Consider the following 25,645-nt stretch of genomic DNA (forward strand, 5'->3'; position numbering starts at 1 on the left):
CGAATAGCGCGAGCTGGGTTTCACACGACCGTCTTTTTCGAAACCCATGCTGATTCCTACAGAGTAGATTTCTAGTCTCCAGAAAAGTCATTATACTCGAACGTAATACGTGTTCCAAAATTCTACAACTGATCGACGTTAGAGATATAGGTCTATAGTTCTGCACATCTGTTCGACGTCCCTTCTTGAAAACGGGGATGACCTGTGCCCTTTTCAAATCCTTTGGAACGCTACGCTTTTCTAGAGACCTATGGTACACCGCTGCAAGAAGGGGGGCAAGTTCCTTCGCGTACTCTGTGTAAAATTGAACTGGTATCCCATCAGGTCCAGAGGCCTTTCCTCTTTTGAGCGATTTTAATTGTTTCTCTATCCCTCTGTCATCTATTTCAATATCTACCATTTTGTCATCTGTGCGACAATCTAGAGAAGGAACTACAGTGCAATCTTCCTCTGTGAAACAACTTTGGAAAAAGGCATTTAGTATTTAAGCCTTTAGTCAGTCATCCTCTGTTTCAGTACCATTTTGGTCACAGAGTGTCTGGACATTTTGTTTTGATCCACCTACCGCTTTGACATAAGACCAAAATTTCTTAGGATTTTCTGCCAAGTCAGTACATAGAACTTTACTTTCGAATTCATTGAACGCCTCTCGCATAGCCCTCCTCACATTACATTTCGCTTCGCGTAATTTTTGTTTGTCTGCAAGGCTTTGGCTATGTTTATGTTTGCTGTTAAGTTCCCTTTGGTTCCGCAGCAGGTTTCTAACTCGGTTGTTGTACGACGGTGGCTCTTTTCCATCTCCTACGATCTTGCTTGGCACGTACTCATCTAACGCATATTGTACGATGGTTTTGAACTTTGTCCACTGATCCTCAACACTATCTGTACTTGAGACAAAACTTTTGTGTTGAGCCGTCAGGTACTCTGCACTCTGCTTTTTGTCACTTTTGCCAAACAGAAAAATCTTCCTACCTTTTTTAATATTTCTATTTACGGCTGAAATCATCGATGCCGTAACCGCTTTATGATCACCGATTCCCTGTTCTGCGTTAACTGTTTCAAATAGTTCGGGTCTGTTTGTCACCAGAAGGTCTAATATGTTATCGCCACGAGTCGGTTCTCTGTTTAACTGCTCAAGGTAGTTTCCAGATAAAGCACTTAAAAAAATTTCACTGGCCGGCCACCCGTTATGAACGTTTGAGTCTCCCAGTCTATATCCGGCAAGTTGCAGCAATCGTAACACACACCAAAAAAGCGAGACAAATGGTCATTTCTATGTACCTCATTTACATAAATAACATGACAGAATATAATTCACGAAGTACCTATATCAACTGCCGATTAGGCCTACTAGAAGAAAAAATTTTTATGAAACTTTCTGGCAGATTAAAAGTGTGTGCCAGATCGAGACTCGAACTCAGGACCTTAACAACATCCTTTCCTTCTACACTGCTAGTCTTGCAAGGTTTGGAGCTTTAGTGAAGACGATGTACTGGCTGAACTCCAGCTGTGATGACGGGTTCTGAGTCGAGCTTGGGTAGCACAGTTGGCAGAGCACTTAATCGCGAAAGGCAAAGGTCTCGTGTTTGATGGAAGACGTCTTCCTTCCTTGCTAAACCTGGTCTTTCTTCACGTATCTTTTGTTGCAATTTGTCTAGGAGGTTAGCATAGCATTCTCCAGTAAATTGCCAGGACGATTCACATGAGCGCAAACTCCACTGCAGAGTGTAAATTTCATCCTGGAAAAAGTTTTATCTTAGGAAATATTTTCACATTTCATTCATATGCTCCAGTTCCACAAACATGAGATCGAAAAGTAGTAGTGCGAAATTTGTATATAAATTTGGAATCGTCATGTTCTTCAATATAATATGTGCAATTTCCCCGTTTCTTATTATTCCTCGTTCTCAGAAACAATGTTGTCATAATTAATTCTGTAACTATTCCTGTCGTTATCAAAATTTATTCTCCAATTAACTTCACTAACCCTGCCTCCGGTTAGTCATCATTACGTGTTCGTAAAACGCATTTTCCGCGCTGTACTGAGAATAGAACTTAAGCGGTGACTGTACAACTGTCCCTTTGTAGTGTAGCGACGAGGCAAAAAATTTCTGTAAAACTTTCATTTTCTTGGATATACTAAAAAGATAATACGTAATATTTTTTGCCTGTTACTCTTGTTAGTCGTTTATTTCCACTCTGGTAGTCTGAATCTATGGACTTCGCTAATATAACAACGCTTATTACTGGCAGATCCAATCAACCAAATAAAGAAAGAGCAATTGGCATTCACCCGTTCAGGTTTATTCGGGTTAGTTCGTATATCCCCGCCCCTTTTGTCTGCGGGAATGTTTTTTTATTCCTTGATGCGTTGGGAATTCCCCTGGTAGAGACATCACGTATACTAAGCACGCATTCAGAAACCAACTTTGGATTCGTTCAGAAATAAACCTAGAATGTGTTCAAAAACTTTTAAAAACCAACAGGGATATGTTTCAAAATTATATGAATGATCCATAGACCAACGTACGATAGATGCTAGGTGCTTTGTGAAACAAGGTTTTATTCTTCAAGAATATGAATTTGGCGCCCCCTGAAATTACCAGATACCCCGGTTTGCCCCACACTACTTCCGGGCCTACAGTACTGGAATCCAGATGTCATTCAATTTCAAGCCCTCCTCCTTCCTACTGAAATTACTGGGCTATTCCACAATCCCAATGGCATCTCCTGTATGGTATCCCCTTGCATCTCCCAATACTTGAGTCCTGTCAAAATTGATGTGCTTGTCTCCTGGCTGCAAAGCATCTTCCGCAACAGCTGATAGTCCCACCTTCTGCAGTTGCTGTTATTTCTGTACTACCCATGTACACCTCCCCACAACTATACGGAATCCTTTAAATTACTGCTTTTTCAGCGTTTTGCGAACATTCTTGGCGAATTTTAGGCGATCATGTATCTTCCGAGGCAACGGCCTTGCCGCAGTGCGTACACCGGCTCCCATCAGATCACTACAGTTAAGCGCTGTCGGGCGTGGCTGGCACTTGGATGGGTGGCCAGCCGGGCCGCCTTGCGCTGTTGCGATTTTTCGGGGTGCACTCAGCCTGGTGATGCCATTTGAGGAGCTACTCGACCGAATAGTAGCGGCTGCGGTCACAAACAACCATCATAACGACCGGGAGAGCGGTGTGCTGACCATAAGCCTCTCCTATCTGCATCCTCAGCTGAGGATGACACGGCGGTCGGATGGTCCCGATGGGCCACTTGTGGCCTGCAGACGAAGTGCTATGTCTCTTCTGGGTAGGTTTGCCGATTAACGCGATGTTCCATTTTGTCAAAGAGGAAGAGGAGGAGGTGGAGGAGGGGGAAGGGGAGTGGGAGGGGGAAGGGGAGGAGGAGGGGGAGGGGGAGGGGAGGGGGAGGGGGAGGAGGAAGGGGAGGGGAGGGGAAGGGGGAGGGGAGGAGGAGGGGGGGCAGATTACTGTTAACAATCAGTTCGTTAGTGACAGAGCACAAGCTCGGATTAGAGAAGGATGGAGAAGGAAAGCGGCCGTGCCCTTTCGAAGGAACCATCCCAGCATTTACCTGAAGCTATTTATGGAAATCACAGAGTACTTAAATCAGGATGGCCGGATGCCGGTTTGAACCCTCTTTCTCCCGGATGCGAGTCAAGTGTGCTAACAATTGCGTTACCCTGGTCTGTTTTGTCAAGATGTTTACTATGCGGTCAGTAAAGCCAGGAAAACTTTCGATTTCACAGGCGCTTGTACTTTGCTATGACTTCTGTAACCATTCTTGAGCTTGGGTTGGTGATGAGTTTCAATTCCTCGTGAAGCAGCTCTGGTTCGCAAACGTTCCTTGCTCTATCCACCAACGTTTTTATGACTCCCCACTTTCTTCTCGTGACGACACTGAACATTGTGTTAGTCGACAAACCCACCGCGAAGATACCGGATGCCCCACAGTTGGCCAAGGACGCTCGCAAACCCCTGGAAAAAGCAGTAATTTATAGGATTCCGTATACTTATGGGGAGGGGTATGTGAATACTTTCGTGTCGTCACTGTAAGCTTATACCATGGGTGTCCGCCCCCAGTAGCTGAATGGTCAGTGTGACGGATTGTCAATCCTCTGGGCCCGGGTTCGATTTTCGGCTAGGTCGGGGAATTTTCTCCGCCCAGGGACTGGGTGTTGTGCTCTCCTCATCGTCATCCTATCATCGACTGCAGGTCGCCGAAGTGGCGTCAAATTGAAAGACCAGCACCCGACGAACGGTCTTCCCAACGGGGGGCCCTAGCCATACGAATAAATAAAATTATCCGTGGGAAGCAAGGAGAGGGTGTTGTTTGGTGGCAGCCAGTTTCTATAACACAAACTGCACGCGTATATTAATAGGGTTCTTTATTCACAAGAATGAGAAATTACTCATCTTTGAGCAATTCCATGTGGCACAAGCTCTTCTGTAATAGTCCACATTAGCCTCACTGTTGGTGACGTCCACTCTGCACACTACTCTGGTCGCTAAGTGCTGCCTGAGACGGAGACTCTGACTGCGCCTGCTAGTGACTGGGCTGCGCCTGAGGACTCGACTTGGTGAATCACTGGATGACTCACTGGCACCGAGTCTTCCGCTCCGTGGAGAGTGCGTTGGCGGCCCGTTGCCTGCGAGTCTGTCTCTGGCCTCTCTCCTGATAGGCACGTTGCTCGTGCCTGCTGTAGATCTTCTCACAACCTCTTTGCTGCATGGCATGCTGACGACAGCTTATGCCACCACACATACTACAAAAAAATGGCAAAAAAAAGTGACTAGAAGGGCACAAGGGCGACTGAAGAAGGGACAGATTGAGAGCTGTTGTGGAATATGCTTTGCAGCCAGGAGACCACCACATTCAAGTACTGGCAGCCACAAGCAGATACCACGGAAGGCTACATAGAGAGGACATAGTGGTTGTTAAACACCCCAGGAATTTTAAGTAGAAGTAGGGCGCGAAAACGAATTTCAGGAGGAAAGAGGAGAGTGTGAAATTGAATGACATCTGGATCCCGGTGGTGAAGAAGACGTGTACGAGTAATGACTGTTTCATAATGTGGGGCCACATTCATAACATATTTCTTTAAAATCTTTAAACTGATAAAACATAGCAGTAGGATTTTACCAGAAATAGTGGCCCTTAGACAATGTGTCTAATAGTGTACTTTAGATACGACACTGTGCCATCTTAGGCACTGTATAACATTAAAACACTTGATAATGGCATTTCAAGCCGAAATCATGATCGTGTAAATGTAACATTGCAAAAAAAAAAAAAAAAAAAAAAAAAATAAAAGGAAGAAGAAGTCTAATGGCGGTACTGACTTTAAAGACGTATCGGAGTCTTCCACCATGGAGTGTTGGCAACAGCGGACGACGACAATCGACAACAGCCAGTTTTACCCGATCATTCAACCCTACGCCACTGCATGGGATTACGCGTACACGGAATTGTGCAGCAGTCAGTAGCGAGCCGGGGAGTGGAACGGACACTGGCAGATGGTACGACTCCCCTTGAAATGCCTTCCGCTGGTGGGTACAAAACGTTGGGTTTTAACGTGAAATCCATTCTACCAAGGCGTAATAACCTGCAATATTTTATCAATATGCCACCTTTTTTCACGTTAATAAACTTTGTCAGAGACGAAAAAAGTGGTATGTGACACATAAAAAGCCTAGGATCACTGGGGTCGAACCTAACCAGACCTAACCTACGATTTCTAGACTTTTCGATTCGTAGTTTGATGCTTACATGTTGTAAGTAGGCTGTTTAGGTTTTTATGTTGGTAACGCCACTTAGCGCTCTGTATGAAAATAGTCTGTGCCTGGTTTGCATTGTTGGAATATTTGCTATTGTAGTGTTGGGCAGTTGGATGTGAACAGCGCGTAGCGTTGCGCAGTTGGAGGTGAGCCGCCCGCACTGGTGGGTGTGGGGAGAGAGATGTCAGAATTTTAAGAGCGGAAGATGTGGAATTGCGTCCGTCAGAAGAATGAAATTTGTAACACTGCATGTCATGAACTTTTGAACACTATTAAGGTAAATACATTGTTTGTTCTCTATAAAAATCTTTCATTTGCTAACTATGCCTATCAGTAGTTAGTGCCTTCAGTAGATAGAATACTTTATTTAGCTGGCAGTATTAGCGCTCACTACATTGCAATAGTTCGAGTAACGAAGATTTTTGTGAGGTAAGTGATTCATGAAAGATATAGGTTATTGTTAGTCACGGCCATTCTTTTGTAGCGATTATTGAAAGTCAGATTGCGTTCCGCTAAAAAATATTGTGCGTCAGTTTAGTGTTGATCAGAATAAGTAAAGAGATAAATGTCTGAGTACATTCAGTTCTGCTCAGCTGTTTGAAAATCAAATAACGTAAGGGGTTTACCAACACAGTAATTCACTAATTTTCCAAAGGGGACGTTTCACTGTCAAGTCACCGAATCTTTCTATTCGTTACGTGTGTACTACATAACTACAGTTTACTTACTGGTTATCCTTCGTCTCTTACTTGTATCGCCTGCCACATTGTGGCTCGCTGATTTCGAAACCGCTATTGCCGAGGCCAACCAACATGCCGCATACTGTTTTTATATGTACATGTTTTTTAATTACGCGATATCGCTGCAGCCGACAGCGCCTATCAATCGCGCTGCCAGTCTGCCGTGCGTGTGCGGTGCGCCGTGTGGTGAAGCACCCCCCTCCACACACCGCGGCCGCGACCTGCGGTCTGTCTGGCTGTGGCCGGAAGCTCTGTTGCGCGTGGCGCGTCGCCCGTGGCCTCTGCTGCCCTCTGTACCAGCCGTGATCCCCAGGGAGCTGGCCGTACGGTTCTGTCCGAAATATGCGCAGCTGCAAAATCCCTCTCGCCTAGACTGCCAGTGCTGACCTACTTTCTGAAACTCACTGCATTCTGTTAGAAAACTAAAAACTGTAGGACTAAATGTACAACAAACAACTGTTTCACGCTGTACATTAACGCAAGAACCATAAAACACAACAATAGAAATGACAGCTTCTTTTATGCTGACGAAAATGTTACAAAAAGGAGTTCCACAGGGGTCAACCTTGGGTCCAATAACGCTTCATATAAAAGAGAGTGACCGTCTACAAAAACAGCGTGCGTTGAAGATATACCTTAGACAAAAATAGAACAACGATGTACCACTAATGAATTATTCGAATGGGACCGAAGCCGGCAATTATAATGGACGCTACTGGCCATTAAAATTGCTACACCACGAAGATGACGTGCTACAGACGTTAAATTTAACCGACAGGAAGAAGATGCTGTGATATGCAAATGATAAGCTTTTGAGACCATTCACACAAGGTTGGCGCCGGTGGCGACACCTACAACGTGCTGACATGAAGAATGTTTCCAACCGATTTCTCATACACAAAGAGCAGTTGACCGGCGTTGCCTGGTGAAACGTTGTTGTGATGCCTCGTGTAAGGAGGAGAAATGCGCACCATCGCGTTTCCGACTTTGATAAAGGTCGGATTGTAGCCTCTCTACTTGGAGCGCTCCTCCGCTATAGACACCATTTTGAAGGCTACGTATAGCGCCGACACCCATCGGAATTTCATGAAACTATAGGTGCTGAGGCGGGAATATTCCACTACCTCCCACAAGAAATTTCGTATATTTTCATCTGAACTCGGCCGAGAAACGAAAAGTGGTTGCATTACGCCTATAGTAAATTTAAATGACTTCGCACTTTAGAAACATGCGTTGAATGTGTAGCAGGTAAATGTTACGCCCCGCCGAATTAGGCGAGGGAATGTCCTTTCAGATTAGCATGCTGCAAAGCAGATGGAGCACACAGTAGGGAATTTTCAGTTGCTGGTGGTCACACTGCCTAAAGAATTTTCTTTAGAGCTGTATTCTACAGTCTGAGCGAGGTGGCGCAGTGGTTAGACACTGGACTCGCATTCGGGAGGACGACGGTTCAATCCCGCGTCCGGCCATCCTGATTTAGGTTTTCCGTGATTTCCCTAAATCACTCCAGGCAAATGCCGGGATGGTTCCTTTGAAAGGGAACGGCCGACTTCCTTCCCCATCCTTCCCTAATCCGATGAGACCGATGACCACGCTGTCTGGTCTCCTTCCCCAAAACAACCAACCAACCTGTATTCTACATCTGTCGATCAGGCACGTCATTAAGCATCAGTGAGTAGTACATGTAGACTAATGGCCATTAAAATTGCTTCACCAGGAAGAAATGCAGATGATAAACGAGTATTCATTGCACAAATATATTATTCTAGAACTGACTTGTGATTATATTTTCACGCAGTTTGGGTACATAGACCCTGACAAATCAGTACCCAGAACAACGACCTCTAGCCGTAATAACAGCCTTGATACGCCTGGGCATTATATCAAACAGAGCTTGGATGGCGTGTAGAGGTACAGCTTCCCGTGCAGTTTCAACAAGATACCACAGTTCAGCAAGAGTAGTGACTGGCGTATTGTGACGAGCCAGTTGCTCGACCACCATTGACCAGACGTTTTCAGTTTGTGAGAGGTTTGGAGAATGTGCTGGCCAGGGCAGCAGTCGAACATTTTCATTATCCAGAAAGGCCCGTACAGGACCTGCAACATGCGGTCGTGCATTATCCTGCTGAAATGAAGGGTTTCCCAGGTATCGAATGAAGGGTAGAGCCACGGGTCGTAACACATCTGAAAAGTAACGTCCACTGTTCAAAGCGCCGTCAGTACGAACAAGAGACGACCGAGACGTGTAACAAATGGCATCCCATACCATCACGCCGGGTGATACGTCAGTATGGCGATGACGAATACACGCTTCCAATGTGAGTTCACCGCGATGTCGCCCAACACGGATGCGACCATCATGATGCATGAACCTGGATTCATCCGAAAAAATGTCGTTTTGCCATTCCTATACCCAGATTAGTCGTTGAGTACACCATCGTAGGCGCTCCTGTCTGCGATGCAGCGTCAAGGGTAAATGCAGCCACGGTGTCCGAAACGTCGTCGAACTGTTCGTGCAGATGGTTGTCGTCTTGCAAACGTCCCCATCTGTTGACTAAGGGATCGAGACGTGGCTACACGATCCGTTACGGTCATGCGGATAAGATGCGTGTCATATCGACTGCTAGTGATACGAGGCCGTTGGGATCCAGCACGGCGTTCCGTATTACCCTCTCGAACCCCCCGATTCCATATTCTGCTATCAGTCATTGGATCTCGACCGACGCGAGCAGCAATGTCGCGATACGATAAATGGCAATCGCGATAGGCTACAATCGGGCCTTTATCAAAGTTGGTAAAGTGATGGTAGGCATTTCTCCTCCTTACACGAGGCATCACAACAACGTTTCACTAACGCCGGTCAACTGCTGTTTGTGTATGAGAAATCGGTTGTAAACTTTCCTCATGTCAGCACGTTGTAGGTGTCGCCACCGGCGCCAATCTTGTGTGAATGCTCTGAAAAGCTAATCATTTGCATATCACAGCATCTTTTTGCTATCGGTTAAATTTCGCGTCTATAGCACGTCATCTTCGTGGTGTAGCGATTTTAATGGCCAGTAGTGTACATTACAATTGGCGGCTTGAGTCCCATTCGAATAATTCATTAGTGGTACATCTGTATCACGTCATCTTCATGGTGTAGCAATTTTAGTGGCCAGTAGAGCAATAATGGTGGGAAGTGTGGAGGAGGGAGGAGGATTTAGAGGGAGACAGTAGTGGGCGTAGGTTGCAGAGATTACTCAGAGATGAATAGGACTGAACTGGACGGAACAGTGTGGAGAGATGCGTCAAAACAGTGTTCCAGCTAAAGACCACAACAACAAAGGTAGGCCCTGAGCGTGTGGAGTAGTGTGTACGAGTTTTTGAAGAAGAGAGCAGGCCAGTGGCTCATGTCGAGGGTCGAGATGAAGGAGCAGTAAGCGGGCGCAGTGGGTGGGGGGGGGGGGGGGTAGAGAGGGGCAGAAGAGGGTTGAAGGGTGCGTCCGCGGATCGTTCATCTCTGAAGCAGCCATCAATCTCCCGCTGTATACAGCGCCGCCGCCTATCGCCGTGTAACAAATGCGATCACCCTGGCGCCTTGCCTCATACTCGAGCTGAGGGGTCGAAACCGAATTACTGCCAAGAGAGGGCGCAGGAGGGCAGAGGGGCAGAGAGGCAGGATCCTCTGTCTTAAAGCTGCAGTGCTAGCCCTGTCTGCAAGAGTTCACTCGTCCTTAGGATACGCGTTTTAGATTGTACTGTAAGGTGTCGAAGTTGAGTGACTGTATGAAGATAACAGACGACATTTCCGGTTGCTGCGATGAATGGCAGCTACTCCTAAAGGTGGAAAAATGCAAGTTAGTGCGGATGAGTAGGAAGATCAAACTGCATTACACAGTCAAGTCTTTTAAATATTTGGGCGTAAAGAGAGCAATGAGAGAAGCATTCAACGAATTCGAACATAAAACATTGGCAAACAATCTAAACAAGAACCCTAAAAAGTTTTGGTCATATGTAAAATCGGTAAGCGGATCTAAATCCCCTATTCAGTCACTCGTTGACCACGATGGCACCGAAACAGAGGACGACCGAAGAAAGGCAGAAATACTGAATTCAGTGTTCCGAAACTGTTTCACTGCGGAAAATCGTAACACGGTCCCTGACTTCAGCCGTCGCACGGACGCCAAAATGGAAAATATTGAAATAAACGATATCGGAATTGAAAAACAACTGCTATCACTTAGTAGCGGAAAAGCATCCGGACCAGACGAGATACCCTTAAGATTCTACAGTGATTATGCTAAAGAACTTGCCCCCTTTCTATCAGCAATTTATCGTAGATCGCTGGAAGAACGTAAAGTACCTAGCGACTGGAAGAAAGCGCAGGTCGTTCCCATTTTCAAGAAGGGTCATAAATCAGATGCGAATAATTATAGGCCTATTTCGCTTACGTCAATCTGTTGTAGAATAATGGAACATGTTTTGTGTTCTCGTATTATGACGTTCTTAGATAATACAAATCTCCTTCATCATAACCAACATGGATTCCGCAAACAGAGATCATGTGAAACTCAGCTCGCCCTATTTGCCCAAGAAATTCACAGTGCCGTAGACACTGGCGAGCAGATTGATGCCGTATTCCTGGACTTCAGGAAGGCATTTGATACGGTTCCGCACTTACGTTTAGTGAAAAAAATACGAGCTTACGGAATATCGGACCAGGTTTGTGATTGGATTCAGGATTTCCTAGAAGAAAGAACACAACATGTCATTCTTAACGGCTCAAAATCTGCAGATGTAAAGGTAATTTCGGGAGTACCGCAGGGAAGCGTGATAGGACCTTTATTGTTTACAATATACATAAATGACTTAGTTGACAACATCGGTAGCTCCGTGAGGCTATTTGCAGATGACACGGTTGTCTACAAGAAAGTAGCAACATCAGAAGACTCGTACGTACTCCAGGAGGACCTGCAGAGGATTAATGCATGGTGCGACAGCTGGCAGCTTTCCCTAAACGTAGATAAATGTAATATAATGCGCATACATAGGGGCAGAAATCCATTCCAGTACGATTATGCCATAGGTGGTAAATCATTGGAAGCGGTAACGACCGTAAAATACTTAGGAGTTACTATCCGGAGCGATCTGAAGTGGAATGATCACATAAAACAAATAGTGGGAAAAGCAGGCGCCAGGTTGAGATTCATAGGAAGAATTCTAAGAAAATGTGACTCATCGACGAAAGAAGTAGCTTACAAAACGCTTGTTCGTCCGATTCTTGAGTATTGCTCATCAGTATGAGACCCTTACCAGGTTGGATTAATAGAAGAGATAGACATGATCCAGCGAAAAGCAGCGCGATTCGTCATGGGGACATTTAGTCAGCGCGAGAGCGTTACGGAGATGCTGAACAAGCTCCAGTGGCGGACACTTCAAGAAAGGCGTTACGCAATACGGAGAGGTTTATTATCGAAATTATGAGAGAGCACATTCCGGGAAGAGATGGCAACATATTACTACCGCCCACATATATCTCGCGTAATGATCACAACGAAAAGATCCGAGAAATTAGAGCAAATACGGAGACTTACAAGCAGTCGTTCTTCCCACGCACAATTCGTGAATGGAACAGGGAAGGGGGGATCAGATAGTGGTACAATAAGTACCCTCCGCCACACACCGTAAGGTAGCTCGCGGAGTATAGATGTAGATGTAGATGTAACGTTGCAAAGCGATATGAGATGGAACGAGGACTTGGGAACTGTGGTAGGGGAGACGAATGGTCGACTTCGGTTTACTGGGATAATTTTAGGAAAGAGTGATTCACTTGTGAAGGAGACCGCATATAGAACGCTGCTGCGACCTATTCTTGAGTACTACTCGACTGTTTGGGATCTTTACCAGGTCTGATTGAAGGAAGATATCGAAGCAGTTCAGAGGCAGGCTGCTAGGTTTGTTACCAGTAGGTTCAAACTACACGGAAGTTTTACAGAGATGCTTCAGAAACTCAAATGGGAATTCCTGGAGGGAAGGCGACGTTCTTTTCGAGAAACGCTGTTGGGAAAAATTTAGAGAACTGGCATTTAATGGCGATTGCCGTACGATTCTACTGCCGGCAACATACAGTGGGCGTAAAGACCACGAAGATAAGGTACTAGAAATTAGGGCTTATACGGAGGCATACAAGCACTTGTTTTTCCCTCCCTCTGTCTGCGAGTGGAACAGGATAGGAAATCACAAGCAGTGGTACAGAGCACCCTCCGCCGCGCACCGTACGGTGGCTTGCGGAGTATCTATGTAGATGTACATTGAAAGTGTATGCCTATTGCTACATGTGGTCATGAGAATGCTTGAGGCGTGGCTACCGATATCTTTTTCCAAAAAAATTCTATAAAGCAATTTACTGAAGAGCAGTGTCGAACTTACGTAGCAACGGTTTACTAAGCCTGTCACCGTTTCGATTCCACAAGGTGTTACTCAACTGAGAATGCCATTTATTCGTTCACTTATCAAATAGTAAAAGTCTTAAATAATAAAATATTGCTAGATGGTATTTTTCGTGATCTTACCAAGACGCTCAATGATGTAGATATTGTTAATCTCTTACAAAAACTCAAACTTTATGGAACTGATGGCCTTGTGCATAGCTGGCCTGAATCGTACTAAACAAACACAACGCAATATGTTAACTGAATAATTCCAACAATGTCGGAAAGGTGGAAAAGTTTACTGACGTGGGAGAAATCACAAACTGAGTCCCACAGGGTTTAATTTTGGGTCCTCCCCTATTCCTTTATATGTGAATGACCTTCCACTTAACACAACACAAGGCTGGCCGGTGTGGCCGAGCGGTTCTAGGCGCTTCAATCTGGAACCGCGCGACCGCTACGGTCGCAGGTTCGAATCCTGCCTTGGGCATGGATGTGTGTGAAGTCCTTAGGTTAGTTAGGCTTAAGTAGTTCTAAGTTCTAGTGGACTGATGACCTCGGATGTTAAGTCCTATAGTGCTCAGAGCCATTTGAACCATAACACAAGGAAAATTGGTAGCAACTTTTTGCACGCGATACTAGTGTTACAATAAATCCCATTAGAGAGAAAGCAACAAAAGGATGTGGTAAATGGTATTTTCCAAAGAATTATAAAGGCGCTGTCAGGAAACTGACTCTCCTTGAATTTTGAAAAAAAAAAAAAAAACACACACACTGCATTCGGTTCAGTACAATAAACACTCATACCGACAATTGACGTGGCATATCAGCAGCAGTCAGTAACTATGGTAGAATGCTCCAAACTTTTGGGTGTACACAATGATGACCATTTGAACTAGAAGAAAAATATTTGTCCTCTCCTACCAAACTGATGAGAAGTCCTTGGGGGATATTGTCCCACTCACCTTTCAAGGCGATTTTCAGCTGTTGCAAGGCTCCGGGAGGGGAAGTTCGTTGTGCGACACGTCTGCCAAGAGCATCCCCAGCACGCCCTATGGGCTGTAGGTCCTGGGAGTACGTAGGCCATTCCATACGTTCAATATCTTCATTTTCCAGTGTGACCGATACCTCGGCGGTCCCGCGTGGGTGGGCATTGTCGTCCTTAAACAGAAAGTCGGGGCCTATCGAACCCGTAAAGCGACGGACACGATCCAGAATAATCTTCATGAAACACCTCGCACCTCGCGCTAAAATATGCACCGGTGTTAGGCCACTGTGCATAATGCCTATCAATACGATTATGCCTAGGCCATACCGATGATGTTCATGAACATACTGTTAGCTGCAACATGTTCCCCTCCTCTCCACGCTACTGATGGCCAGAATCACTTGCTATAGTGAAGAGGGATCCGTCGGAGAACATCACTCTGGACCACAACCAGTAAGCTCCCAACACCACCGACGATGGCGTGGTTGACCTATAGCTGGTAGGTTGTTGTGTAGCAATTGGAAGCTGTTCTTAGCAATTGTTTGGTGTTCCTTAACAGTTGTTATTATTAACATTAATGTGTTCATATGTGAGTGTGTTCATTAAAATTAACACTAATCACGTATACTTATCTCGTAAGCTTAATCACTGCAGATCATTTGGATAAAAGAATCTTAAACATGACCTATGGAACATGTCACTAACTAACTGACCAACCAACTAATCCTTAATGAGATTAACTGTACCTGCCTCGTAGGACAATGCTTGTAAGTTACTGTCCTAGATCCTACTGAAATTAATTTTGATCCTACAAGAAAGTCATTGAAACACGTGTAATTTAGGCACTAATGTGAGTTGAACTCGGCATTCTCTGAATGCACTTAACTTATTCTGTAGAAGATTAATCTTTAATTTGAATTTACTGACAGAATTACGCCTTGAAACTAAAAAGCCTTTTTTTATTGAACATGTGATTATGCGGCTTGTCCGCTCTGCATCTGGCGAAACGTCACCTTAGAAAAATTATTGAATTAGTGTGCTGATAAACCTCTTACATTATTTGATTTTCAAACTGCTGAGCAAATATGAACGTACTCAGACATTTCGCTCTTTACCTATTCTGATCAACACTAAACTGACACACAATATTTTTAGCGCAACGCAATCTGACTTTCAATAATCCCTATAAAAGAATGGCACTGACTAACATTAACCTATACCTTTCACAAATCATTTACCTCACAAAAATCTTCATTACTCGAACTACTGCAATACAGCGAGCGCCTCTACTGCCAACTAAATAAAAGATTGTAACTACTGAAGGCACTAACTACTGATAGGCATAGTTAGCAAATGAAAGATATTGATAGAGAACAAACAATGTATTTACCTTAACAGTGTCCAAAAGTCATAATATATATAGCAGTTCATCGCATCCATTCTTACAAATGTTTTGTTTCTGATGGACACACGTCCAGATCATCCACTCTCAAAAATCCGCCACCCAACCACAGACTGCACATAGCACAGCCAGTGACTTTCATACAGAGCGCTAGGTGGCGGTGGCGTTACCAATATAAGAATCTAAACAGCCTACTTACATAGCCCCCATGCTCCCCACAAAAAAATTTTACAAATTGTTTTGGGCACTGGCCAATACATATTTGTTAAAACTTTTTTCACAATTATAATAACAAAGATATCAAATGCACGCACTTATTGATACAAAGTTGGTCAAAAGCTAAAATTTTCTCACAGTCCATAAAGACAATCCTGATCATTCATCACAGTAAAATTGCATTGGTTTTCTCAACGTCTGAGCAGTAAAAGATAATGCACACGGAAGTAGTCGATTTCCATGCAGTCTGGAAGAAGTAGTGTTGTCCTTCAAACGGAAAGACAGTGCTGACTTTTGACATGCAGACAGGTAATGGGCCACAACAGAGCAAACCCACAGCAGAGTCAGTCAAAGTTTTGAAGAATACTGGTAGGTAGGTCATCACAGAGCAGACCCACTGTAGTCCTGGTAGAGATTATTGTATTGGGATGAGGCAATGCAGCAGCACAAAACAATTAATACAAACAGCAATGAGAAAAAATGCAAATTGGGAAAGCTAGCAGCAGTAAATCTAAATTAACAAAGCAAATGCAACATTACAACTAATATGAGCCAATGTGCAGCAACAAGAAAATTAAATCAGTAGTAAAACTGGCTTAACAGAGTAATACAAAATGAAATTTAGTAGCGCTATGCCTGGCAAACAGCAGCAGCAAATGCAATACTTATACTTAAATATGACATAGCTCAGGCAGAAACAATAGTACACTAAAGACAACAATGCAGATAAGGGAAATGTCTATTCACATCTTAATATCTATGTCATTAAAGTGGTGCTCCACAAGAAGTTATTCTACCAAAAAAATTACCAAGTAGTTGAAAAGAAAATTATGTATGCAGTAACTATTATTAATCCCTTCTTATTGTTCTTTCCTTTCCAAGTGCTCCTTTTTCGAAGAATGTGGATCATAAAATTATTATTTAATAGATCTGTTGACAGAAAGTGTTCACATTAGCAAATGCATTTAATTTTATTTTATATAACCAATGCTGTAACACAGCTGGAAACCAGATATCAAATGAAATAAGCAAATATCTAAAGCGAAGCATAATAATATCATTCAATAGTCATGTGGCATTTCATAAGTTAGTAGAAATTCTCTCAACTCTCGTAGAAAGACACTTGTCATAATCAGGTGTGCAGATGTAAGAATATTTCCCATCAGTTCTTAAGCATTTCAGTAAGTAACACAAAGTACAATATGTTTCCAAGTAATGAGCGTGTCGTATTTGCAATGCTTTCTACAAAGGGATGTCAATAGCGAGGATAATGGCCTCTTTTTTTTTTCTCCACCTGTGCCTCTGAACGGCACACACTAGTGGCATTTTTCCAGGCGACTGCCGCGCAGCTGGGTGCTTACAGTGCATTACGTCAAGGTGACCTACCTTCCTTACCGAAATATTTATGACATCAGTTTCCGCTACAGTGGCAGTCTGATACAAATAAGATTTCACAGGTCGAAATAGTTGTGTTACAAATCTGCAGAAACAAAATCTTATAAATATAACAGTGTCCAAAAAATTTTCGTCGGCATTGTGGTACATTCGCGCATTTACACACATTTCATAACTCTTAAAGTACGATTCTTGGTTTCCAACATCCTTTTTCACAAGTCAGAGTCCCTAACCACTACTCAGTATTCCTTACCTTATTACACATATACATATTCGTCAACACTTCTTCAATATTTCATCATAATAACTACGTAGCATAATCAAATTCCTCATATAGCATCAGCTTATTGATCATAAACATACCTCAACAGCATAATACACATTGTCATCGTACTAAGAACATCATAAAAACTCAGCCAAATCTCAAAAACATCGTAGATTTCAGCAATAAATTCAAAACCTAAAAAAAATTCTCTGCTCATTTCAATAGTGTCATCTACCTCAAACGTACTTTAAAAATCATGATCCCATACCAAATAAATCATTCAAAGCTCTCATAGTATCACAATGGTTCTGAAAAAATATGAACAGTCCACACACTACATACAAGCTCATAAGTGTGAAATTATCCAGCTGTGTAATTGCGTAAATGTATGTCACTGACGTAGTAAAAAAAATGTTTGTTTCTCTGTTAAATAATCAGATAGCTGTGTGATTCTGTGTTAGAGAAACATGGTACCGATGTGTAAAGTTGTATAAGCAAATACCATATTAGCTAGGGCTCCTTGTGCTTGCCAAACACATGGTACACAAAGTAAGCATGTACCCCCCTGAGAATTAATGTAATTATACCCTCAGGTGTTACAGATTACAGCAATGGAATGAAATGTATCACGGAAAACCTTCTTTGTAATTCAAAAATCTTAAAAAATAAATGGTTTAAGTACAAAATTAATCACTCAAATGCGTGTCCTGTAGCGCTAAATGTGCGTCTTGCTGTAAGATAATTCTGTGGAAGTGTCGTAGTTATCGTCCTCTGTAAGCAAAGTTCCGCTGAAGTCAATGTACTCACCTCATCATAAACAAAAGTGAAATGCTTTGCGTATAGATATCGTAGTTATTATGCTTATTGCCGTGATGAAGAAAGTACTGTACTGTAACATATTGTTGTACTACGGAAAAGGCTGTCTCATTGTAGCTATACCACAAAAGTTACTACTAAAACATGTTTTACTTTCCAGAATAATACATAAAGACTGTGCAGATATAAAACAGATACACAGCAAAAGCAACAATGTAAATTGTGTCACACATTAGTAGTGTTGTGACATAATCGTGTAGCTGTCAAAGAAATCAAATACTAAGTCATCTTTAATCTGACAGAAAGTACTTCAAATAAAGAATTTCTTTTCATCTAAATCAAAATGTTGCATTAAAATCTCATTAGCAGAATATGTTCTAAGTATGTAAGCCTTATAGTCGTTACATAATCGTGCAATTAACAAGCAAGAGTATACACACACAATAACACCATGTCCTCTGTTCACTATAACAATGCATTCGTAATTTCTGTTTAAATAAGTTCTCTTGGTTCTTGACTGGATATTTAACTTCAAACATTGTTGCATGTTAACAGATTCTAAGTCTGACAAAGCATACTAGTAACGTAAAGTGAAAAATTTTATAGCAAAGACTAAGTTAAAAAAACAGATTATCTCTCAATAAACGGTTTTACATGTGAAATGTGGTGCAATCCTTTACTTTTCCTAGTATGCAGAGTTTCAACTTCAACGCCATTATCATGTGGTATATGGTACATTGGTAAAGAATGCTCAAATTTTTCTCAAGGTTAGCGTCTACGTTATTTTTCTCTGAGCCAGCCGGCGCACGTGGCTGCCTCCGGTGCGAGTCATTATCTGCTAACTTCTACAAATTCACCTTGCCGAGACGGCCCAGCCCTGTTTGAATCCCGCCATTTCTGATGAAATTCAGGTCTGTCGCTATGATTATATCGTCTTTCGTCATGTCGGTAGTTCCTGTAGTTTCTTTCTTGTCGGTTTTGTGGTGGAGAATTTCTCCCAGAATCGTAACTGCACGCTGAACTGTTGCGTCTAAAGTTGTTCTGTCTCCCTTGATAATAATTGTTTTGATTCCCATATTGTCTGTTTCTCTGATTGTCTCTGTGATAGTCATTACTGCGGAGAGGTGATCTTTCCCTGTAATTATTACTATTTCTTTCATCGCGGAATTGTGACGGATGGGACCTGTAATTGTTGTGCTCCTGTTTTCCCGTTCCGCGATTGTCATTGTCAGTTTCCAATTCTTGTAACAGTCCCTGAAAAGCTTCAATGTCGGCTTTGCAACGTCCTGCCAAAATAATATGTCGCAAATGCTCAGGCAATTTGATTAAGCAAATGCGGATGAGTCCTGAAGGGCTGTAAGGGTTAGACAGGTACTGATTCTTGTGCAACATGTCTTCAAAATATTTCACAAGACTGGAAAATTCAGATTGTTCGAAATGTTTCATCATTATGATGCCATGTATTACTCGGTCTTGTGTGGCTTGAGACCAATATGCTGAGAGGAAGGCATGATAAAATTCTCCTTCACTGTGACAATCATGAATGACCGATCGCATTCTTACAGCTGGTTCATTCTCTAAGTAGCCACACATAAATTCTAATCTGCGCTCTAATGACCAGTTGGGAGGAAAACAATGAGAGAATTGGTGGAGCCACGCTTGTGGATGAATGTCGTTGCCGGAATTCTTAAATGTTTTGAATTTACGTGTAGTAATAAACAGCTTATAGTCAAAATCATCATGTCGGCGAGTCGCATGTCGGTCATTGTTACGTCGTTTCGGCGGTTCCATCTCAAAATTCGGTGTACCTTGCCAATTTCTTTCATAATTTCCGAAGTGCCCTGTGTTGTTATTTAGTGGCTGTTCCGTATTTCTATGTCCCTCTTCTCGTATTGGAGCACGAGTGTCCTCTGAAATATGTAATTTTTGTATTACCTGTGTCAACTGATCTTGTACTTCCCGGATTTCTCTTTGTTGTTGCTATTAATTTGATTCTGATTTTGTTTGAATTTCCTAATTTGTTCGTACTCTTCTGTGTCAGTGAAGGCTACAGGTCTTGTGTCATTCAGATCATCATCCATCTTTGTAGATAAGTTAGAGAACTGATCCGAAAGTTCGGCTACTTTCTCCGACAGTGAACTTATTTCCTCAGTGTGTTTTTCTGAACCAAGTTTCAGAGTGTCCATTTGTGTTGAAATCGTCTCTACTGTGTCCTTTAAGTTTTCCTGAGTTTTTGCAAGTTGCGTAACCGAATCGGTAGATGCAACTGAGTCAATTTTAGCTTGCAAGGTCTCATGATTTTCATGAACAATAGTTTGCAGTTCTTTTATGGCTTCTTCGTGATTCTGTAAGGCATTTTCATGCTGCGAAAAAATAGGTTGGAAATGCTCACAAATTTGTGTTTTTACGTCATTGCAGACTTTTTGACATTTCGATTCGATTTTATGTAACTCGGTAGTTAAATCTTCACGTGTTTGTTCAAGCGTGGTGTCTAACCTTTGAAGATTTTGTTCTTTTTGTCTAACTTTTGAAGATTTTGTTCCATTGTGTCTAACTTTTGAAGATTTTGTTCCATTGTGTCTAACTTTCGAAGATTTTATTCCATTGTGTCTAACTTATGAAGCTTTTGCTGTGTTTGTCCCATTTGTTGTATTAATTGTAATAACAATGCACTGGTGTCTGAAACATGTTCCTCAGTGCTTTTCGGCAGTGAATTTGCACCGGCAACATTCACATTTTGACAAGCAGAAAATGTATCTTGACTTATTTGAGAAAATGGTGAGGACCCAAAACCTGAATCTACAGTATTTGCGAGATTGTGTTCTGTCATTTCGGATTCCTGAGGCGAGTTGTTGCCGACCGACCGATCGATAATGCTTCCCTGTTCACTAATTGTTTCACTGTCTATGCCATTATTTGCCACCTGCTCCATTTCCCTATGCACAGTTACCAAATTACCATGTTGAATGTCTGTTAATTCATTACACAGTGGTGCTGATAAGCTACGCTCGGCGTCACTATTATTTCTCAAATTACTTTGAAGCCTAGTGTTACGTTTTTCACACGCCATTATTGTCACAATATTTCACACGATAACACAGAAAAGCACAATTTGAAGAGGAAAATACGGAATCACATTAACATAGCACTGAAAATAATATCTAGTTAATTGCAAGCGCAGCTGCGAAATACTTGGTGCAAATCTACATGCATGCTACAACTGTTTTACTGTACAACAATGAAAAACTACAACTACAAAGGAGATTCTCTCTACAATTATGCGCTAGCAATAAACAAAAAGCTACACTAATTACACAAACTATAAGGAAAAAAATCAGAAGATTCCAGTGAGGTATCCTCGGCTAAGGGTCGACATATGAAACGTCCCCTTAGAAAAATTAGTGAATTACTGTGCTGGTAAATCCCTTACGTTATTTGATTTTCAAACAGCTGAGCAGAACTGAACGTACTCAGACATTTCGCTCTTTACCTATTCTGATCAACACTAAACTGACACACAATATTTTTAGCGCAACGCAATCTGACTTTCAATAATGCCTACAAAAGAATGGCCCTGACTAACATTAACCTATACCTTTCACAAATCACTTACCTCACAAAAACCTTCGTTACTCGAACTACTGCAATACAGCGAGCGCCACTACTGCCAGCTAAATAAAAGATTCAAACTACTGATAGGCATAGTTAACAAATGAAAGATTTTGATAGAGAACAAACAATGTATTTACCTTAATAGTGTTCAAAAGTCATAATGTAAATAGCAGTTCATGACATCCATTCTTACAAATGTTTTGTTTCTGATGGACACACGTCCAGATCATCCGCTCTCAAAACTCCATCATCTCACTTCCCCACATCCACCACTGCTGGCGGCTCACCTCCAACTGCGCAACGCTACGCGCTGTTAACAGCCAACTGCCCAACACTACAATAGCAAATTCCAACAATGCCAGCCAACCACAGACTGCACACAGCACAGCCAGTGATTTTCATACAGAGCGCTAGGTGGCGGTGGCGTTACCAATATAAGAACCTAAACAGCCTACTTACACTAGTAGAATCGCACGGCGAGCAGTAGCTACTATCTGCTACCCTGAAAAGGAACAGGTTGGTATTTACACACGAAGCGCGTGGAGCGTTAGCTGCCGCAAGTGTGTGTTATTACAAGCTTCGGGGTCCATGGGAGGTAATATAGGGAGGGTTATTAGCTTGGATGTAAGAAACTATAAAAATCACGATATCTCAAGTTAAGAAGTGGGAACTACAATTAAACATAACTGTTTCCTCTTACTAAAGGCATCCGTTGTGTTATTGAACTTACAAGCGTAACGATCTCACATATTAGTTGTAATTAAAAACCGCACTAAGAAACACTTCGAAAGAGAGCGTAAGAGGCTACAAAGAAAGAATGTGGGAAACAAGGACGTCTGAATATGTGTCGAATCACACATTACCCTTATGGACTTCAAGATTCAAGTGTGAGAGCCGGAAACCCTAATGATCGACCACTGCACGGCCAAATTGTGGCGTTAATCTTGACTGATAATTAACACCAGTATGGAGCTCCGCAACACAGCTCCATGTGCTTGTCGTGAGGCCGCTGACAACAAGTACATCGCGATACTAAGTTCGTAACACCAAAAAACTCTGCATTGAGTGATAGCTTTTAAACTGTAGGTAAGCTGAAGGCCTATTCGTGGATACATTACACTTTCCCAACTGACGCCATATGAGGGAACGTCCAGCATTGTCCAACATAATCGTTACCAGTAGGTCATTTTTGGTCCTTTCTGCATGCCATCCTACCCACTGTCAATCCCGCCCCTGCAATTAGTAGGGGTTAGTCACTACAACAGTATCTCTGAACAAATAATGAATCACGTACAGAGTTTTGACAAAAATATGGAAACAAAGCGAGAAATTTGATTGAAATTGCTCCACACGCTTCTGAATTAAAGCCTCTATGTTACCCTCTTGTTACTGCTGCCACCACGGACGTGAGCAAAACGGCTCACCAAAATTTGATCGTAATGGTGTAGAACGGTACTGGACCGCGTAGAAGGGAAACAAACAAGTTCAAAAAAGGTTCAAATGGCTCTGAGCACTATGCGACTTAACTTCTGAGGTCATCAGTCCCCTAGAACTTAGAACTACTTAAACCTAACTAACCTAAGGACATCACACTCATCCATGCCCGACGCAGGATTCGAACCTGCGACAGTAGCAGTCGCGCGGTTCGAGACTGCAGCGCCTAGAACCGCACAGCCACTCCGGCTGGCAAAACAAACAAGAATTCACTTTATGGATTCCGCATGTCAGTAAGTAAAAACGGAACCCTTACAGGATTACTTTGTTGTTTGTTTGTCTGTCTATGTGTTATCTCCTTTTTCACAGAAAGGGCTGGAGCTATGTAGTAGACATTTATGTCAAATGCTTCAAAAGCTTCTAAGTGAGCGAGTAGCACTCGAATTTTTTTATATGGTAGATTACGTGACCAAAAAAAAAAAAAATGGTTCAAATGGCTCTGAGCACTATGGGACTTAACAGCTGTGGTCATCAGTCCCCTAGAACTTAGAACTACTTAAACCTAACCAACCTAAGACATCACACACATCCATGCCCGAGGTAGGATTCGAACCTGCGACCGTAGCAGTCGCACGGTTCCGGACTGCGTGCCTGGAACCGCGAGACCACAGCGGCCGGCTACGTGACAAAAGCCATACAAGCATGGAAAGGTGGCGGAGGACTTGGGGGGACAATTAGCAAACCACAGAACTTGTAGAACAGGATTTTCTTCCTCTCAGCGGCGCAAGTCATTAGTCACAGTTAGCGGCGAAAACGCGTGGTTTCATAGCTCGGCGGCAACACCCTTGCGTCATCAGTTAATTACGGCAGGCCACCGCATGTGGCCCCTCCCTGGGGAACTCCACGTGTGTGTGTGTGTGTGTGTGTGTGTGTGTGTGTGTGTGTGTGTGTGTGTGTGTGCGCGCGCGCGCGCGCGCGCGCGCGCGCGGTGTGTGTGTGAGGTTGGGCGACGGGCGTGCTGCCGTGTATCTACTCACACGAGCACACGCGCCGGGCCCCATGCAGTGGTTTCAGGCGCCGACACGGCTGCAATTGCAGATTCACTCGCGCCGTCCAGATACAATTATAACCTCTCTCCTCGTCGACAATTGTAACGACCGCGAAAATTCTTTGTTGCACGAGTGTTTTGTGATAACGCGCGACACCCCTTTATCAGTCGCCCTCCCCTCCTACCCTCCCTCCGCTGCCATAACCCCTCCCCCAACTCCAGGCTTCTCCCCCTCACGGCCACTGCCATCCCCACCACCTCTACGCGACCGTGACGTAATAGGGTCCGTCGTGTGGTGGGGGAAGGCGTTCCGCACCAGAGAACGGCAGTCGTGCGGTGGTGGGGGGAGGGGTAGGCGGGGCGAACACTGGGAACCGCGTGTTCGGGAGCCGACGAAAATTAGCTCCCGGCCTGCCCCTAAGTAGATTACGTACTCGCGAGCGCAGACGAGAAATTACTCGAACGTACGCCCGCGGGGGTTGATCTGAATAAAATTTGCGGACGAAATACGCGACCCGCATCGATCTCCGGCGACTGCACGCGTTGCGCTGCCGTTCTCACGTACACGTTCTAGTCGGCGTGTGGCGGGTGGGGGAGGTGTTGGGAACCAGGATTTTTAATTACTTAGTCGGCGCAGGGTTTCGCGAGGAGGGGTTTTTGCGTCACGCAAAACAGGTGCCGTGGGGTCGGTTGTTTTTCTCTCGCAAATTGTTTTCCGCCGACTCCGGAATTGCGTGTGAGTGGATTAGCTTCGTCACGCAATGCAGGGGATTGAAGAGGGGCTCCCCGATATTGCGAAATCACGTAGTCAGCTGTATGCCGTAGACGAGGACAGAAACGCCGCTTAAACGTTGCGTGATTCTGTAAAAGTAGTCAGATTACGGAAAATTTCTGTAGTGAATATTCTAAGTTTGGATGGCTATAGATTCACACCTGTTGTACCTTGTTCAGTCTTGCTCTGCAGATGACGAAGGAATTGAAGAAATGTATGATGAAATTAAAGAAATTTTTCAGATAGTGAAGGGAGACGAAAATTTAATAGTCATGGGTGACTGGAATTCGAGTGTAGGAAAAGGGAGAGAAGGAAACGTAGTAGGTGAATATGGATTGGGGCTAAGAAATGAAAGAGGAAGCCGCCTGGTAGAATTTTGCACAGAGCACAACTTAATCATAGCTAACACTTGGTTCAAGAATGATAAAAGAAGGTTGTATACATGGATGAAGCCTGGAGATACTGACAGGTTTCAGATAGATTATATAATGTTAAGACAGAGATTTAGGAACCTGGTTTTAAATTGTAAAACATTTCCTGGGGTAGATGTGGACTCTGACCACAGTCTATTGGCTATGAACTGTAGATTAAAACTGAAGAAACTGCAAAAAGGTGGGAATTTAAGGAGATGGGACCTGGATAAACTGACTAAACCAGAGGTTGTACAGAGTTTCAGGGAGAGCATAAGGGAACAATTGACAGGAATGAGGGAAAGAAATACAGTAGAAGAAGAATGGGTAGCTTTGAGGGATGAAGTA

The sequence above is a fragment of the Schistocerca serialis genome, chromosome 12 (assembly GCF_023864345.2).
Source record: "Schistocerca serialis cubense isolate TAMUIC-IGC-003099 chromosome 12, iqSchSeri2.2, whole genome shotgun sequence".
NCBI classification, from domain to species: Eukaryota; Metazoa; Arthropoda; class Insecta; order Orthoptera; family Acrididae; genus Schistocerca; species Schistocerca serialis.